This window comes from Nicotiana tabacum, chromosome 10, assembly GCF_000715075.1.
Source record: "Nicotiana tabacum cultivar K326 chromosome 10, ASM71507v2, whole genome shotgun sequence".
In the NCBI taxonomy this organism is placed as follows: domain Eukaryota; kingdom Viridiplantae; phylum Streptophyta; class Magnoliopsida; order Solanales; family Solanaceae; genus Nicotiana; species Nicotiana tabacum.
Genome location: NC_134089.1, coordinates 52,463,843 through 52,483,109, shown reverse-complemented (window position 1 = coordinate 52,483,109; position 19,267 = coordinate 52,463,843).

Here is a 19,267-nt window from a genome sequence, read left to right as displayed (position 1 = left end):
CATCAATGTGCATTACCTCTTCATTAGGGAAATAGGTCTTCAAAGGTTCGTATTCTTCATCCACAGGATTCTCAGTCAAATGGTCGGCCAATGCTTGTGCTTTCATCGCAGTCCGAGTCACGTAGACAATGTCAACTTCTCTGAGCAAAATCTTCCACTTTGCGAGCCTCCCAGTAGGCATAGGCTTCTGAAAGATATACTTTAACGGATCCAAACGAGAGATGAGGTAAGTAGTGTCAGATGACAAATAGTGCTTTAACTTCTGTGCCACCCAATTGAGGGCGCAACACGTCCTCTCAAGATGAGTGCACTTAACCTCGTAAGATGTGAACTTCTTGCTGAGATAATAGATGGCCTGCTCCTTCCTGCCGGTAATGTCATGTTGACCCAACACACAACCAAATGAATTGTCCAAGACCACCAAATATAGAATCAAAGGTCTCCCAGGTTCTGGTGGAACCAACACAGGTGGGTTTGACAAGTACCCCTTTATCTTATCAAATGCTTCCTGACATTCATCTGTCCACTTGACCGCAGCATCTTTCTTTAACAATTTGAAGATAGGCTCACAAGTTGTCGTGAGTTGAGCAATAAACCTGCTGATGTAATTCAATCTCCCCAATAGACTCATTACCTCAGTTTTGTTCTTTGGGGGTGGCAATTCCTGGATAGCTTTGATCTTTGACGGATCTAATTCAATACCTCGGCGGCTGACTATGAATCCCAACAACTTTCCAGACGGAACACCGAACGTGCATTTTGCAGGATTGAGCTTGAGATTGTAGTTGCGAAGCCTTTGGAAGAACTTTCTCATATCTCTGACATGGTCAGACTGCTTTCTAGACTTTACAATCACATCATCCACATAAACCTCGATCTCCATGTGTATCTTGTCGTGGAATATGGTCGTCATTGCCCTTATGTAGGTTGCCCCAACATTTTTCAAACCAAATGGCATGACCCGATAACAGTACGTTCCCCATGGCATGATGAATGTCGTCTTTTCTGCATCTTCCTCACCCATTAAGATTTGGTGGTAGCCCGCATAACAATCCATAAAAGAACCAATCTCATGTTTGGCACAATTATCCATCAATATATGGATGTTCGGCAATGGGAAGTTATCTTTGGGACTTGCCTTGTTGAGATCTCGATAATCAACACACACCCTGGTCTTACCATCCTTCTTCAGCACAGGCACAACATTGGCTAACCAGGTGGGATACCGGGTGACCCGAATGACCTTGGCCTCAAACTGTTTGGTGACCTCTTCCTTAATTTTCACACTCATGTCAGTTTTAAATTTCCTCAGCTTCTGCTTTATAGGGGGAATGCCGGGTCGGTGGGCAATTTGTGAACCACCAAGTCAGTGCTTAGACCCGGCATGTCGTCATAGGACCATGCAAAAACATCTTTATACTCGAACAGTGCTTTAATTATCTCCTCTCAAAGTTGTGGTTCAAGATGGACACTTATTTTAGTTTCTCGGACATTATCTTGGTCCCCTAAATTGATTGTTTTTGCATCACTCAGGTTAGGCTTGGGTTTTTCTTCAAAATGGCTTAATTCTTTACTAATCTCTTCAAAGGCTTCATCCTCGTCATATTCCGATTCACCATCACACTTTATTTCTTGAATTACTATTTCAGAATTAGATTGGCTTTTAAGAATGGGCCGGAGATTCCTCATGCATGTCATATCATTGAAGCCATCATAAAAAGAACTGTACAAGGAAGAAAAGAAAAACAAAAATAAAACTATAAGGAAGGAAAAAAAAGGAAAATTGCATTTCATTAAAATTAAAGATAATAAGGTTTATACATCCAAACGGACGGAACACAACATCTGAATTACAACCCTGGAGTAATCCAGATGAACTGAAAAAAAATAAAAGCAAACTACCAAAACTCCTTCTTGGTGGGGAGAGGAGTAGCTTCCCAATTGTTAATCTTTGCACTGGGCCCAACAAATTGCACATCCGCCTTACTCGAACCCTCTCCAGCCTCTAACACGTTTACATCGGCGAATAAACTCTCGAACTTTTCAATCAAATCTCCATCCATATCAACCACTGAACTGGGAACCATCGTCATTGGGCGCTTTCTGGTACCAGGCCTGACAAATGATCTGGAAAGATGTGGGACCAGCTTTGGAAGGGCCCATGCCTTCTGTTTCATTTTTCTGGCTCTTCTTACGTCTGCGAATGTGGGCTTGAATCCCGGACCAAATGTATCCAAGTTTTTAGGAAGAGAAACTGGATGTACGATACCTTGCAGAGATGCACCCAAACCCTTGCCCGGTACAAAACCATTTTTCAACATTTCAGTAGCTACCATGACTGATGCGAAAGCTACCCTCGGGGTTGGAATGCACTTCCTTTCTGGAATTTTCTGTACCGATACTGTGTCAAAAAACTGATAAACCCATGGCCCCTTGTTGTCCTCGAACTCTATGAACGGAACAATTCGCTGGGAACACTCCAATTATCTTCGCCGTGCACAATGATTTCCTGTCTATCTCATTCAAACTTGACCATTTGATGCAGAGTAGATAGGACCGCTTTAGCAGCATGAATCCAGGGTCGACCTAACAGCAGATTGTAAGAAACAGCCACATCGAGCACCTGGAATTCCATAGTAAACTCAACTGGCCCTATTGTAAGCTCAAGCACTATGTCCTCGACTGAATCTTTCCCTCCACCGTCGAATCCCCGAACGCAGATATTGTTCTTGTGAATTCTTTCATCATCCACCTTAAACTTATTCAGAGTGGAGAGCGGGCAAATGTTTGCACTGGAACCATTGTCGACCAACACCCGAGTAACCACGGAATCTTCGCATTTCACTATCAGATAGAGGGCTCTATTGTGCTTGGTACCCTCCATGGGCAACTCATCATTAGAAAAAGTGACTCTGTTCACTTCAAATATCTTGTTAGCTATCTTTTCCAAGTGGTTTACTGAGATTTTGTCAGGAACGTGGGCCTCATTCAGGATTTTCATCAAAGCCCAACGGTGCTCGTCTGAATGGATCAATAATGACAATAATGAAATCTGAGCCGGTGTCTTTCTCAACTGCTCCACAATGGAATAATCCTGCACTTTTATTTTTCTCAAGAACTCCCTTGCTTCTTCCTCAGTCACAGCTTTCTTCGCTAATACTGGGTTGTCTTTGGAGCTTTTAGCTTTTCTCAACTCTTCGGGGGCAAAGCATCTCCCCGATCGAGTCAAACCATGGGTCTCACATACTTCTTCTTTAATTTCTTTCCCCTTGTAAGTCACTGTTACTCGTTCATAATTCCATGGGACCGCCCTGCTGTTGACTATTGGTAATTGAGTTACCGGCTTGATAATGACAGGGTCTATGCGGGCACCTTCCACAATTACAACAGGCTTGTTCGCCACTCCTGGCACAACCACTTTCGCTCTTTCATGTTTCCCTGTGACGTCACTTAAGGACCCCTTCTTGACCACCACAGATGGTTCACTATTTTCCCCATTCAACTTGATCGCGGACTTCTCACTTGTTGACTTTTCGAACAGCCTGGCATCACTGGACCGAATCATCATGACAGTTTGTGAAGGCTTCTTAGGCTCCCCTTCCTTATGCACTATCTCAATCATATTCGTCTCTCGATGAGCTGGCAATAGGTTCTGGTTGATATTAGGTGCCTCCGGAGCTTGGACCTCAATCCGATTAGTATCAATGAGCTCTTGAATAGCTGTTTTCAATTGCCAGCACTTTTTCGTGTCGTACCCCGGGGTGCCAGAACAATATTCGCAACTCACGGAGTGATCAAGATTCCTCGGGGGAGGATTTGGCAATTTTGGTTCAATCGGACTCAGCATACCCAATTGTCTCAACCTGCGGAACAAGCTGGTATAGGATTCTCCCAATAAAGTGAAAATCTTCTTCTTCTGTAACCTCTCATTCTTGGTGGCCCGATTCGGCTGGAAACCTGTTCTAGGGGGATTTCGGTAGGCTCTTGGGGGTGGATAGGCATTTTGTGGAGCTGGGTATGTATTTTGTTGGACTGCCACACGCCATTGTGCGTGCGCGGGAGGTTGAGTGTATGTTTGTGCGTGATGGACAGAAAAATGGAGATCTGGCGGTGGGCAGTAGTGTCGTGGTGGGCTATATGGAGTGTGGTGGTAAATTTGGTGATAGGGTCGAAGCTGGGTGTAGTAATTGAAGGAGCCCTGGATTTGACCCAAGCTCCTAACTCAATTGTTGCAACATCCTCTTTCTTCTTCTTCCCGAGTACACCCCCAGTACCGTTTTAGATGGCCTGGGTGGTTGCTTTAATTGTTGAGTAGCTCATTATTTTATTAGACTTGAGTCCCTCTTCTACCATGCCTCCCATTCTTACAACCTCATTACAGGACTTGCCCATTGCTAACACCAAATGACCAAAATAAGTGGGCTCCAAGGCCTGCAAGAAATAATAAACCATCTCGCTTTCTTTCATTGGAGGGTCAACCCTCGCTGCTTGCTCCCTCCAACGGAATCCATATTCCCTGAAACTTTCACCAGGCTTTTTCTCAATCTTCGTCAATGATAGGCGGTCTGGGATAATTTCAAGATTGTACTGAAAATGATAGGCGAAGGCTGGGGCCAAATCGTCTCATGTGTACCACCTATTGTGATCTTGTCTGGTATACTATTTCAATGCCGATCCGCTCAGACTTTGGCTGAAATATGCCATTAATAATTCATCTCTTTCGCCCGCCCCTCTCATCTTGCTGTAAAATCCTCTTAAGTGTGCTACTGGGTCACCATGCCCATCGTACAAATCAAATGTAGGCATCTTGAACCCTGCTGGTAACTGAACATCTGGGAACAGACATAAATCCTTATAGGCCACGCTTACTTGACCTCTCAAACCCCTCATATCTCTGAACGATTGTTCCAATCTTTTGACCTTCCTGATCATCTCCTAATATTTGGGATTTTTAGGTGGTTTCTCGGTCTCTGTTGGGAGATCAAGATGAGGGGTGTAAGAATATGGTTCCGGAACTTTGAAGGTGGGTTCAGGGGGATAATACTGGTTGTCGTGAGTCTGGAATAGAGGTTCACTGGAAGATCGGTGTAATGCAGCAGGTGGAGGTGCCACAAAAATGGGAGTGACTGGTGGAGGAGGGTGTGGGACTTGTTTGGGAGGTGGAGCTTGAGAAGTATGGGAAATGGTGTCATAGCATTGTTGGTAGAGGGGAAAGGATGGAGATGAGTTCACAATGGGAGGCTCCTGAGGTTGGGCCGATGGTGGCATATAAGCAGGGTTGGCGGGATAAACCGGTGGTGGATGACCCTTTGCCCATGCGTACATTTCAGCCATTTGCTGCTTTAACTTATACATCTCTTCCTTCATCATATTAACATCCAATTCTTCCACCTCTTTTGACGGATCAACAATACTTGTCTGCGGTTCTTGGTTGGCCATGTTCAGCTTGTCTTTTGATCGGGTGTTGTAGGAGTGAGTTGCTAGAATGTCAATCAACTAACCACCTGCCTAGACTCAGCATATCAACAACAGCCTTGTTAGTGATTAGGGCTTTAACAAATTGGTAACCGCACATTTGGGGAATGAATGCACCTAAGCAGTTAACCGTTTCTATTATGCATTTGATCGGCTGCTTGCGTCATCCCGACTTTTCCTTATTTCCATTTGCAATTTCTTTTTTCCCCCTTTTTCTCTCTTTTTCATTCTGGCCTTTTCTTTTTCTTTGTTTTTATCCTCTCATTTCCCTCTTATTTTGTCATTGTTTCTTTCTATTGCTTTTCTTATTTTTCTCTCTTTTCTTTTCTTTTCTCTCTTGTTTTTCCTCTCTCTTTTTATTTTCTTCTCTTTTCTTTTGGTTATGGTCGAATCCTATGGAGATTGCCTACGTATCATGACCCTACATGAATCAGACCAAGCGTAGTTCTGGGAGATAAGTGTGAAAGTAAATAATAAAATATTTTGGGATTTTCAATTTTCATAAAAAGCAAATGCTTTGATTACAAAGACTCAAAACCAATAGACTCCAAAAGAAACTAATAGACTCTGATGCATAGATGAAATACAGACTCCGAATATACTCCAACAAAGAAAATACAGATTCGAAAACAACTGACAGACTCCAGCAGAAAGAAAATACAGACTCAAAACAACTGACAGACTCTAACGGAAAAGGAAATACAGACTCAAATGAAAAATCATGAATACATTAATGCTCCTGGTGCCTGCGGGAAATCAATCGATCTCGTCGCGGGCCTATATGCAAGATCCCTTTGAAGTCGATCCAAGTCACTCATTATCTGTTTAACAAATGTCATCAATGTCGTGAAGAAGGTGGTGCGAGTCATATCCTCACAGGCTTGGCACTTCACAACAATGTAATCGGCGATGTTTCTAATTCTCTCTCTTATGACACCTTTTTCTTGTAACAAATGCCCGATCTGCTGGGCCCTGGCTTCAAAATTTTGCTAGGCCTTATGATTCTGCTCCTGAAGTTGTTGCAAATCTATTTCTAATTGTGCCAATGTTGTATAACAATGTTCTCTTTCAACCTTGAAGTCTTTCGCCTGTTTGATCAGTTTGTTTTCTATGGCGATGACCCTTTTCTTTAATCCCACGACCTCATTGTCGTACTTTTCTTTCAACTGCTTAACCAGGCGTGCTCATTCATCTGCGTTTTTAGCCAATTGCTTTTGAGCCCTGGCTAGTTCACTTTTTTCTTTATTCAAATCAAAACTATAGTCACTCACTTTCTGCCTCAGGTTATCTATGAGTTTTTCATCTTTGGCACTTCGGGCAGGGTTTTCTGCCGCTATTTTCATTTTCTAAATTTGGGCTCGAAGGGCCTCATTTTCTTTGGCTAGCTTTTTCTTTTCTCCTTCGTCCGCCGTGGCTTGCAAACTATTCTTGAATTAAAGTTCTCTGACTTGTTTTTCCAATTTGCTTATGGTAACCCTGTACTCATTTTCTTTGGTCAATCAGTCCCATTGCACTTGTGCTCCATCGGTGAACTGTTGGACATGGGGTCTCTTTGAGGGCCTTTCGTGCTCATGATGAACTCGGGATCTTTTACCATACCAACCAGTGTAACTAGGCTCCACCTCGCCTCTGGATAGAATTCATACTTGCGTATTAGGCCCTAAGAATCTGCACTGATGCCAAATCTGACGCACTTTTTCTTCTGGGAAGGCAGCTTTTGGTTCTAACTCAATAACCTGCCGACTCAAATCTTCATCGTGTGGGATGGTCTGGTATCGGCCTAACTGATGTAGGACTCTGTGCGGAGCATAAGGCTGGATACTCCGAAGACCCATCAACAGCAAAAAACACACCTCAACTGACATATAGATTACTTCACTGTTCGAGGGCCACCCGATCGTCCATTCGATCTTGTTTGCAGTCAAAGATCTCAAATAAGCATGCCATGCTTCCGTACCATCTGGGAACTCATAACCCTCTACCCGCTTTTCATGTTTTTTGATGCATTCAAGGCCAGTCATGCCACAATTCAAGTATCCGGGGCGGTGGCAAAGGTGTTCCTCCATCCATGGTTGTAACATCATATTGCACCCTTCAAAAAACCTCCCTCCTTCTCGACAAAGGGTCAGAGCTCGGTAAATTTCCACCAAGATCAATGGCACTATAGTCCCATTTGCCTTTTCATCATGAAGTCGGTTATCCCTACAAGACCCAACTCTATGTTCCCGTCTTTTCTGGGGCAAACCAAAATACCAAGGAACGCCACTATGAAAGCTAATCCTCTCCGAGCTTCCCACTTTTCTTGGTTTCCCGCGTGAGTAAGACCGGTATCTGGCATTTCAAACCTACGGGGATTCCCGTAACGTCGATACCAAAAGTAGAAGGTATAGAATCCTTTAGCCAAATTTCCGTCTCGGATGTCCCGACTGATGCTTAACAAGTCCAAAAATTTGTGAGGGATTACTGTTCTCGGTGCTACCGGGTATTGACTTCAAGGATTCTCCTCAAAACTGGCATAGCCCGCTATCTCTTCTAGTGTAGGAGTTAACTCAAAATCAGCAAAGTGGAATACATTATGTGCTGGATCCCAAAATAGTATCAAGGCCTCAATCACGTCTTTTCTTGGCTTAACCTGCAAGAGCCCGATAAGACCGCCCAACGCTTTGTCACAACTTTCCTGTTGTCATCCCCTAAATCATGCCACCACATATGTAACTCCAAAAGGATCTCTTCACGAATTGAGAAAGGTTCATTTTGAATTGTGCTCATCCTGCACATTTATTAAGGTGATTTTAATTAAAAGATAACTATGACTCATTTTGACTCAAGAAAATGACCATTTTTTCAAAATTTTCACAAAAATATCCGGCCTTGCCAATACGTCCTTTCAGCACTCCGAAAACAAAGATTTTAAGGCTGTGCTCGTTAACCGGCAAAACCTTGCAAAACAACCAAAGGTGGCTATTCTCGCAAAAACGGCCTTCTGGTGCCCTTTTGGGGACATTCGGCTATTTTAGACAAGAATGGCATCACCTTACTTATTTGTAATAAAATTAAAATTTTTGTTCTTTTTGGGCTATTTTTGCAAAAAGGAAGTTGGACCCGATGGGGGTTGCCTACGTATCTCACACCCTATGAGAATCAAACTGGCGTAGTTCGGGCAAATAAAACAAACTATTTTATAAACAAAACTCTTTTTTTTCATTTTTCACTTCTTGTTTTTCTCAAAAATTCGGCAGAGTTTCAGCGCTATTTGGACATTGGTTTTTCTCAAAACAAGTGATTAACTCTCCCCTCTACACTACTATTTCTTTTTCTCGACTTTTCCTAATATTCATGAGCCGGTCAGCATGCGAGTCCGAAACAAATAAATGCACAAGTAGCAAGTAAGATGCATCAGGATGGTCTTTTCATTTTTGGTATACCTGTCCTATACAGACCCAACCCCTGTGTTGAGTCTCCAAAGTTAAATGCACATGATGCAAAAAAACATTCCTACTAGGGATCCGGCATGAGGTCTTGTTATACTAGGTTCAAAACCTGGGTTTATGGTTCTAGACATGGCTTACCCGAGTGGACAGCTCGAGCCGAGGGGGGCAGTGTACCGGGAATACAGAAGTCTCACCGGCTTTGCAACTTGTCTGAACCTCGTTCTAAATTTGGAATATGACTCTAACAGAAAATAAGTCACACGAAGTGCACTATTCTTCATGAGTTAGAAGACTCAGAGAGAGGAGGGATTTCGCAACATTTTATATACAGTTCACGGAATATCAAAGTGGTAAAAGCAATCAATTAGCACATTAGGCCCAAATCATGTAACAAAATCAGATAACGGATAAAGCCAACTATAACAATTATTCTAAGCTCCAATTCTTGAACCCTGAACTAGAGATTCTGGGTTCGATCCCCAGCAGAGTCGTCAGAGCTGTCACACCTCCTTCTTTTACATACACCCCCGGAAGGGTATAAATAAGGGAGTTTTTTCCCAACTTAAAGTGACAATCGAAACGGGATTATTTATTAAAAGATTCAGAGTCGCCACTTGGGATAATTTTATGGTGTCCCAAGTCACCGTTTCAAATCCCGAATCGAGGAAAAGATTGACTCTGTTTAACAGTCCGCGCACCCGGGTAAGGAATCATGTTAACCCGGGACAAGGTGTTAGGCATTCCCGAGTTCTGTGGTTCTAGCACGATCGCTCAACTGTTATAATTGGCCTATTATCTGATTTTGATACATGTTTTAGCCTATGATACATTTTTAACTTATTAGCCGCTTTTTAATTATTTTTTAGGAAGATTCGACGTTATTTAAAACACGTCTTTGAACCACACCACATGAAATGCACCCGCGGTCCACGATACATTTTATTTAACATTGTTGAGATTTGTATTTGGGTCACATGAAATGCACACCCGAGTTTAAGGAAGTTAAATTAAATTATGCGCTTAAAGCAACTACGCACTTTTAACTTTGCAAGGGCCATGGAAATTCACTAAATGGCATGCCCCGATTTCTATATGTTTCGGTAAGGTTGCTATATAAAAAATGGAAACAAAAACTTCCGCGTATAATGGAAATGGGTGAAGCCAGGACCTCTAATGAACCGGGCCGAACAAAGCTGATTCTCGTATGGCCAAAATTTTCCTTTTAATATCAAAATTAATTCCTAAACCCGTTAGCCCATTTGAGTTCAAATCTCATTCTAAATATTAACATCATTGGCCAGTAACTCGTACAATGCATTAACGGACAAACACTCATCAAACAGAATACCAAAATCCATGAAAGAGGACAGCTGACATGCATACGTTCAATTAAAACGAAAATCCTTGCCTATTTGGTGATTGCAAAGTAAGTCAGACACAAGGACATGAGCTCTTTACGTCAAATTGACACCTTCAGCATATGAATTGAAGATGCACTCTTTAAAATTGTGAGAAAAACAGTTGTAACTAAATTTAGAAGCTGTACACAAACAGGTGGTCTTTCCAATGCAAACGTGATAGATCAACTATCTTGAATGAACACAAGCTTTTCAATCTTACCAATCTCGAAACAACAATCAATTGACATCAACTAGGAGCATTAAAATTGATTTAATACCACAAACTTCTGATTTTAAAAGACCAAGCACCAAAAGTTTACTTAGCTTTCTACTTTTATCATGTCAACTTGATATAACATTATACATCGATATTAAAACCATGTTGAATTCAAATTCAACTTCCAACTAGTTTTAAAACATAAATCTGAACATTGGATTCACCAATGGTCAAATTGCCAAAGCGGAAAAGGTCTTCAGTATAAACTAAGCAAAGGTCTACACCCAAAGTATTAAATCCTGTCATAAGGCCCTAACAGATCCCTTTCCCAGCATTCATTCCAAATTCATTAAAAGAAAACTAAATAGATAGAGTCCACAATCCATTTATCAATACAAATGTATAATACTATTGTAGGTCACTCTCACACACACCATTTCAAAAGAAGAGGCCCTAATTAACATCTATAGTTTAAAGTCTATTCACAGGATATGGAAATAGTAAAAGAAACAGGGGGAATCAGCTTCGAATGCATTCTTCATTTAACAGAACTTCACTCATGTTACATGTTCAACAATCGTTCCTCAATCGTAAGCTAAGAAGGTACCTGGAAATTGGAAAGAAAACAGAGGTGAACAACCAACGAATAAGCAGCAGGGATCAGTGGCAAAACAGTCAGCAAATCAACTCCAATCCCAGAAATGATGTACACTAGTTCCAAATAACAAATTTCGACCAATCAACAGCCTAGCACAACTTTAAACCAGATTTTTGATGACCAAGCTTAATCCATTTCTCATTCAGATGAGTAAAAATGGTTTCAGAAGTTCAAAAGAAATCAAAAATCACTGAAGAGATATCAATAAAACAGTAGAAGTCCAGCCGTTTATATTTTTCTGACTTTTATCCTTTGAAATCTCTCAAAATCAAGTCATTTCAGCCCTCAGATAAGTCAGAATTCGATTTAGGAGTGGGAAATCTAAGAAATCACCATGGAAACTCAATGAAACAGTAATTTTGCAGCTGTTTGTATTTTTTAGAATTTTTTATCTCTTAAGCCCCCCCCCCCTTCAATGCAAGAAAGCATGCCTTTATAGGCCAAGAAGTAGGGCAGTTTTCGAATTTTAATATACACCCCCTTAGTCCCTTTCCAATTCTCATCTTTGCTGCTTAATCCCTAAACTTTTGACTTGCTGGCCAAGTAAGGCCTCTTTTCAGCTGCTAGGAAGCTTCCTAGAAAGTTATCAAAAGATTCCCTACCCCCAATTTCCCAAACTACCCCTTAAACAACTACAATTTACCTTTTAAACCAACTGGGTCAAGTTGACCCAAATTTACTTAGTGGGTCTCGGCTTGTAATCTCTGGGCCAGACCTTTTCTTTTGAGCCCAGCTTGACTCGAGATCTCACAGAGGAATTCAAAGAAAAGAGGAAGAAGAAGATGGTACAGAAACAACAGGTTTTCGACCCAAAGCTTTAAAAGCCCAAATATCAAGGGCAAACCAATTTAAACTAAAATTCAGGCTCAGAAACACTAATTAACTCAAAGTGGGAAAACGTGCAAAAAGTTCAAAGTATCATAATATCAGAGAAGAAAAGAAAAAATCGAAATTCACACACAAGAAACAGAAACAGACAATAAAGGAGCTCATATAAAAAATTCAAACTCAGAAATTAAAGACACCATACCTAAAAACAGCCTAGACCGTAAGAAATGCAGAAGAACTTCGAATCTTCAGAATCTCGGCTCAATTGGAGATTAATCATGTGTTTTTTAACAAAAAGCACGAATAAAGTCTGACCGAACCTGAACTCTTCACAAAGGTCTTGAGTGGGAGGAATTGGGGCTTTAGGGTTACGCTTTGCTCTAAGATTCGAGAAGCTCAAGGGACATTTGAGGGAAAATATTTGTGGATTCAACCTGAGGGAGGCGTTGGGGTTTCGGGGTATCAATTTGGGAGTGATTGGGGCCGGCGCCGCCACCGGAGAGGTTGAGGAGTTGAGGCGGCGGGCGTTAGGGTTCATGGAGACGAGGGAGATGAAGTGAAGTGTTCGGACGAGGTTGTTTGAGGGGCTTTCGGACAGTTTTGTTTAAGATAGGGTAGGGGGTTTGGGGCCATTGGATGAATGGGGAGGAAGGGCTTGGATTGATTTGAGTTATAGGAACTCGGGACGACGTCGTTTGGGTTTTAAATGAGCTTGACCGGGTTTTGGCTGGTCTGGACCTGGGTTAAACGGGTATTGGAGGAAAATTATTTGGGCTGTGACAAAATGGCCCAAAATCAATAGCTTTTTTTTTATTCTCTTTCTTTTTCTTTTCAATTTCAATTGTTTTCTTCCCTCTTTTTTCAAATTAATTAAAAAACCAAATTAACTCTTAAAAACAAAATAATTCACCAAATTCAACTATTTACTCAACATAATATTCACAGCAATTAATTGATTCCAAATTAAAAGAGAGCTACAAAATTCAATGCAAAAATGAGTCATTTTTGTGATCTTTTCTATTTTTGTCAAACAAATTAATTTACTAATTAATCTAAAAATGTAAAATTGAGTCTGACATGCAAATGCAATGCATTTTTTGTATTTTCATGAATTAAACAAAATTAAACACGCATGGACAAATGCAAGCAATTAACAAGAAGCTACAAAAATCTACGAAATTACAAATAATGGGAAAATTATTTTGTTTTGAATTTGTGGGAGTAATTCATATAGGGCAAAAATCACGTGCTCACAAAGTTAATCACATAACAATTTGTTATGCCTTAGCATAAGATAAATCTGTATTCATATTCCATTGTTTTCGAGGGCTGATGATATCGAAACCCTTCGTTTCATAATGCCTTAGTATGAAACAGAGAAATGGTTCGAGAGCTCGAACAATTCGGTACCCCTAAGGGTTTTCGAGGGTTGATGTGATCGAAACCCTTTGTAATTTTGCTCAGGAAAGCCTTTTATTGAACTAGTTTTATGAAAATATTCGAAGGCCTATTTTATTACGGAATTCGGACGTCTCCAAACCATGTTAGTTTGGTCGTAGCCTTTAACTTGGGATTTCCTCTTGGGCTTGTTTCCCGATTATACTTCGAACTTGTTCGAAGTGTTAGTCCCCGAGTGGGGTGGTTGTGGCCTATAGAAATGAGGGTTACCTTTTTAAGGTCTTATGATCTCGAGACTTTAATAATTCGATTATATCGATTTTTCGGACGGCATCCCCCAAGTACGGGGTAAGTTGTTTGAACTTCAGTTGTGATCAGCCCTTAAGCCTATTTCTATAATAGACCAAAAGTATGAAATTGTAAAGTAAAAAAATTCTCTAAGGCAAGAAATATTTGTCAAGGAAAAATACTTCTCTCAATATATTATACATGCATTCATGCTTGCCTTTAGGGCTCGAGTAATCTACATGGGCACGGTTCGTTTGACCGTTTGGCCCTTACAAAATTTTACCTATTGAGACCAGTAGGCCCGAAGTATCTTCCTTGTAACAAAGCTGACATCCGAGGGTGATGCCCCCTAGTATTCGATATTTATTGTAAAGAAGCCTCGGATACTGTTGAATTGTTCTAAGTTAGCACGAGCAATGGTTGCCTCATTAAAAACCTTGCCGGAAAAACCCAATTAGGAAAAATTGGTCTAAGGAAAAAGAGTGCAACGCATGCTTTCAGACCTAAGGACTTTGTGATGAAGAATCCTTTGATGTCTTTGATTGAACACCTGCAATTGGTTAGTATAAAATATAAATGAAAATGGAGAAGGTTGTACCTTAGTAGTAATATCGTTTGAGGAGTGATACATTCCAATTGTTTGGTAATTGCTCGCCGTCCATCGTGCTAAGTTTGTAGGATCCTTTTCCGACGATATCGAGGACTTGATACGGTACCTCCTAGTTCGGGCCAAGTTTTTCTTCGTTTGGGTCTCGAGTATTGAGGGCGATCTTTCTCAGAACTAAGTCCCCAATTTTAAAGAGTCGAAGGTTGGCTCTTTGGTTGTAATACCTTTCGATCCGTTGTTTCTATGCAGCCATTCGAACGAGGGCGGCTTCCCGTCTTTCATCTAGCAATTCGAGGCTCATATTCATAGCCTTGTGATTTGACTCTTCCGTTGTATACCGATGGTACGTCCAAATCTACTACTAAAAAGTAAATGGATACGGTCGCATGCAATATAATTTACCCAACTATGAGTCGGGGTCGAATCCCACAGAGAACAATGTCTAGGCGATTAGGAATGTAAGAAAATTATCACTTATCGCGCAATGCCAAACACTAAGAATTTGGTTTAGAAAGTGTTTTATATCTAAATGCGGAAATGTAAACTAACCTAGAAAGCAAGTAAAATGATCAATGGCTACAAGTATGGATGCATCGGGAATTACACTCAAGTAACAATCCAATGTATTTCACGATTTTATAAATATGAGCGAGTCTATGTTAATTAGCCACGGATAATAATTCTTAATTAGCTTCTCCCGAAGACTAACAAAACTTCCTAATTGAATTATCCCTAAAACAATTAAGAAATTAAGCACACCCGGAATGGCTACAAGTAGTTCAATCCTATCCCTAGGTAGAATCTATAAAATGAGGGTTAAAACCTCAAGTTCTTGTTAATTAATATTTCCTAACTCCAAATTATCTTTTCCAAAATTAATTCGAAATTAATGGGCGAGTCCTAGGGTTAGCTAATCCCTTTGGAAACATTAAAGAATAAGAATAACTAAAGAAACAATAACTCACTACTCATACTAGTGTTCATTCAATACATAAGCACAACAAGGTATTTAATCCACACTTTAAACAAGAATATTTCCATAAACAAGATTCAAGTATTGGATAAAATACTACACACTTAGATATACAATACAAAGCAAGGAAATGAAGAAAGCAACATAAATGGGTAAGAAAATCTTAACCACAAGCATCAAATCTTCAAAACCAAAGTGTGTGTGCAAAGACCTAGCTTCCAACCTTGTTTTCTCAAGCCCTAAGAACTGAAAATATGCCAAAGATCCCTAAGATATCTACTTGGAAGAATCATCACAGGTATGGCTCCCCAGATACGGAGATTCCACTGCAGAACCGATTTGCCAGCTAAAACTCTTTTACCTCAGATGCGGTTCATCAGGCGCAGATGCGGTAATCCAACCGCAGATGCGGTTCCTTGAAATCTCAGACAACTTCGTAGATGCGGAACTTTTCACGCAAAAGCGGGGTCGCTTCTGTGACCATCCTTCCGCAGATGTGGAATCACTGTGGAGTTTTTTTGCATGTTTCCACCCTTTTTTTGCTCAATTCTACTCCAATTGAATTCAAATCACTTCATGGCATTATTTACCTGAAAATTTAACAATACACACCATAAATAACCTCATATTATAGTTAAAGGACATAAAAGCTAAAGAAAAGAGACTAGAATGAGTGGTAAAATCACCACTCATCAACACCCCCAACTTAAAGCTTTTGCTTGTCCTCAAGCAAATCAAAACCAACACTTCAATGAGGATTTTCCATTTAAAACACAAGTGGTATTGCTATTATTTACAAATCACATTCTCCAATTAAGCACCATACTTATGGATTTGGTTGGTACTAATAATTAGGCTCAAGTATGTGTATCTTTCCGGAATGACTCCCTCATTTAAAAACAACTTCAAGAATGTGCAAGGGCGTTTGAAAAATAATTAAGTGACAAGAATAAGCCTCAAGAAGTGACTCAAAAGCACTAGTCCACTACATATGCTCAACTTACTCAATTTCACCAATCCTTCCTAATTCATGTGCCCTCACAAGAAAGAAAGTCCCAAAATCACTATATTTACAATACAACATAAGGGACAAATTTACAAAAACACTCACTCTCACAAAGGATTTCAAGTGTTACAACATCTCATACCATAAGCTTGCCCTTATTTTAATTCATCGCCTATTCAAGAATGTTCGGTTGGAGGTCCCATAAGGACTTTTTAAGCTTGTAATGTAGTTTTAGGGAAGAGTCGGATAAGCATTTGGATACAAGTGACTTCATCCTCCTTGAACACTACTCACATTTATCTTTCTTTTTGCACTTTATTTCTTTTCAAACCACATAGCCTCATCGTCATCTAGTTACCAACATAGAACCACCTTAAATACCTCTCAATTTTCTTCAAGGATCCATATTTATGTACATACAAATATTTCTCTTTTTTTATACACATTTTTGTTTTGGAGCTTGAATACTTTAATATGAACACTTTGAGGTATATGTTAATACACTCACTATACAACCTTACCAATTTCCACTTTGACACCACACCCCCAACTTAGGCTTTTAGCCTCATTCTCAATGTTCAAGAAGGGACGGGTTCAAAAGAGGGAATTATTTTATAAAAGGGGAAAGGTTTGTAATGAGGTGTCCAAAGAAAAGGTTAAAGGCTAGAATAGGGTACTAGTGATATTATTTATGCAATGGTAGGCTTGAAAGTCTAAAGAGGTTTTGCAAATAAAACAAAGAATGCCTAAGATCATCCCTCCAACCAAACATACTATCATTAGCGTTGAAAGACCAACCGGGCATGTTCTAGATGATAGAAGTAAACACAAGATTTATTTGTACAAACACTAACACACATGGCACATGAATTAATCAAGATGGATCAATTTCATTTTCTAATAATAACATCTAGAGCAATATTATTGAAACTAGTGGGCAAAGAGTCACTAAAAGAGCCAAAATTTTATCACACAACTTATTCTTCACCATGCAACTTACTTATTTTAGTTCAAAGCCAAAATTCGGAGGGGTATTCTTAATTTATATTTCACATACAAGAGACAAATTTTATTAGTACCAAATAATCCAAAAGTCTCCTCCTAGCAAAACAAGACTAATTACCTTAAGAAAGTTGTCACGCCATCTATCATAGGGAAAAGTCACCCGGTTCACTTCAAAAATGTTCCTTGGGAAAGAACCGTAGCATGAAGAAAATCCAAGAAAATATTACTTAAGGAAATAAAAATGAAAGAAAACAACACTACTAAAAAGGATACTAAAATAAAAATGACTAATACTAATAACAACAAGCTACTAAAGAAAATAAATAACAAAAGAAAGATAAAAATAGACTAATCACACCAAGATCAGCAAGAGCACCTGCTACACAAAATAACCCGGCAAGGGCACACAATATCCATAGCACAAAAATAAGCCTGGCAAGGGCATACAGTATCCATAGCAACAAAATAAGCCCGGCAAGGGCACACAATATCATAACATGAATACAGTATACTCTTACAGCCACCCCCAACTAAAAACATTGTAGTGTCCTCACTGCACAATATCAAATATAAAGCATAAATAGTTTGAGGGTCTCCCTGAGGTCTACATCAGACTAGCAGACTGTGGGAGGACGACTAATCAATGTTGTGCATCGCTCGTGGCCTCATCATCATCAGTCTCCTCATCATCATCATCACCACCATCACCAGCAGCCTCTGACATGAAGGAATACTCCTCGCTATCATCTTTGTTCGCCACTGGTATCTTCTTGCCTAGGTTTCCCCATTTGAAGATGGTCTTTATGCCTCTCCACATTTATCATGAATTTGCTCTTCTTCTTCTCCTTCTCGAAGTCTGACTGGAGATCTGCATGCGCCTTGGCCAAAGTGTCGTAGGCTGCCTCACGTCTGGTCACTGATGCTGCCATCTTCTCATAAAAATCTTTTTGACTCTTCTACACATCTAGGTAACACTTCATTTCATCCCTGGAGAAGTTCGAAGGCCCAGGTTGGGAGGATGAAGGCCCACTCAGAAGCTGTGACACTAACTCCTGAATAGATGCAAGCTCGGAGTTTAGCACCCTAAATGGTCCCTCAGGTGCAGCTACCTGTGAAGATGACTCTGAACCAGCAACTGTGGTGGTGACTTTCCTTTTCTTGCTTTTGACTACACTACCCTCTCTTGTCACTCTCAGTGGATGAAAAAGGTTTATCAACTGGTAGACATCGATCGGTACGACACACCTCAACCTCTGCTCTCGTGCATAGCTATGTGATCAATGAAGGGAACATCATCCCTACATCCCTATCCCACAAATACTCCCTCATCTCCCGCAGGATATAGTACCCGACATTCACAGGAATGACGTCCAAGATGCATGCAATGATCAATGCTCTGGTGTAGGAGACATCTGAGACATTTCCGCAAGGAGACACCCTGTTGCATATGATGTACAACCACATTTTTGCCTCAGCTGTGAAGTCAATTGACCGCAAACCTTTTCTCTTGTTTCCCCATTTGGCTCTCAGACTAGGAGGGTAGAGCTTGGAGACAAGCCATTCCCCATTGTCACACTGATCTTTCTCTTGCACCGGCTTCATTGGATAGTTGTAAATCCCAAGAGTGTCATTTATCTGCTCTATCCCAAACCTTACCAATTTTCCTCTGATGACGATTTGTGGGCTGGCAAAATCTGTGCGCTTAAGGTTAGCGTAGAATTCGCGAACCCACTCCTCATTAGCTTTGCATGGAGTGGGAATGAAGTATGACCATCCGAATGTATGGAGACGGGCATAGAAATCTGGGAGCTTCTCGGCCAATTTTTCTTCGTTGATCCCCTTTTCAAGCACTATCCTTTTGTTTACGAGGTCGTCCAAATATCTACGCTGACAGTCAGCTGACGTGAATCGTATTTCATCATACGGTTCCTCATCCTCCTCCTCAATTTCATGTTGTTGTTGCGCATTTTCATCCATGTTC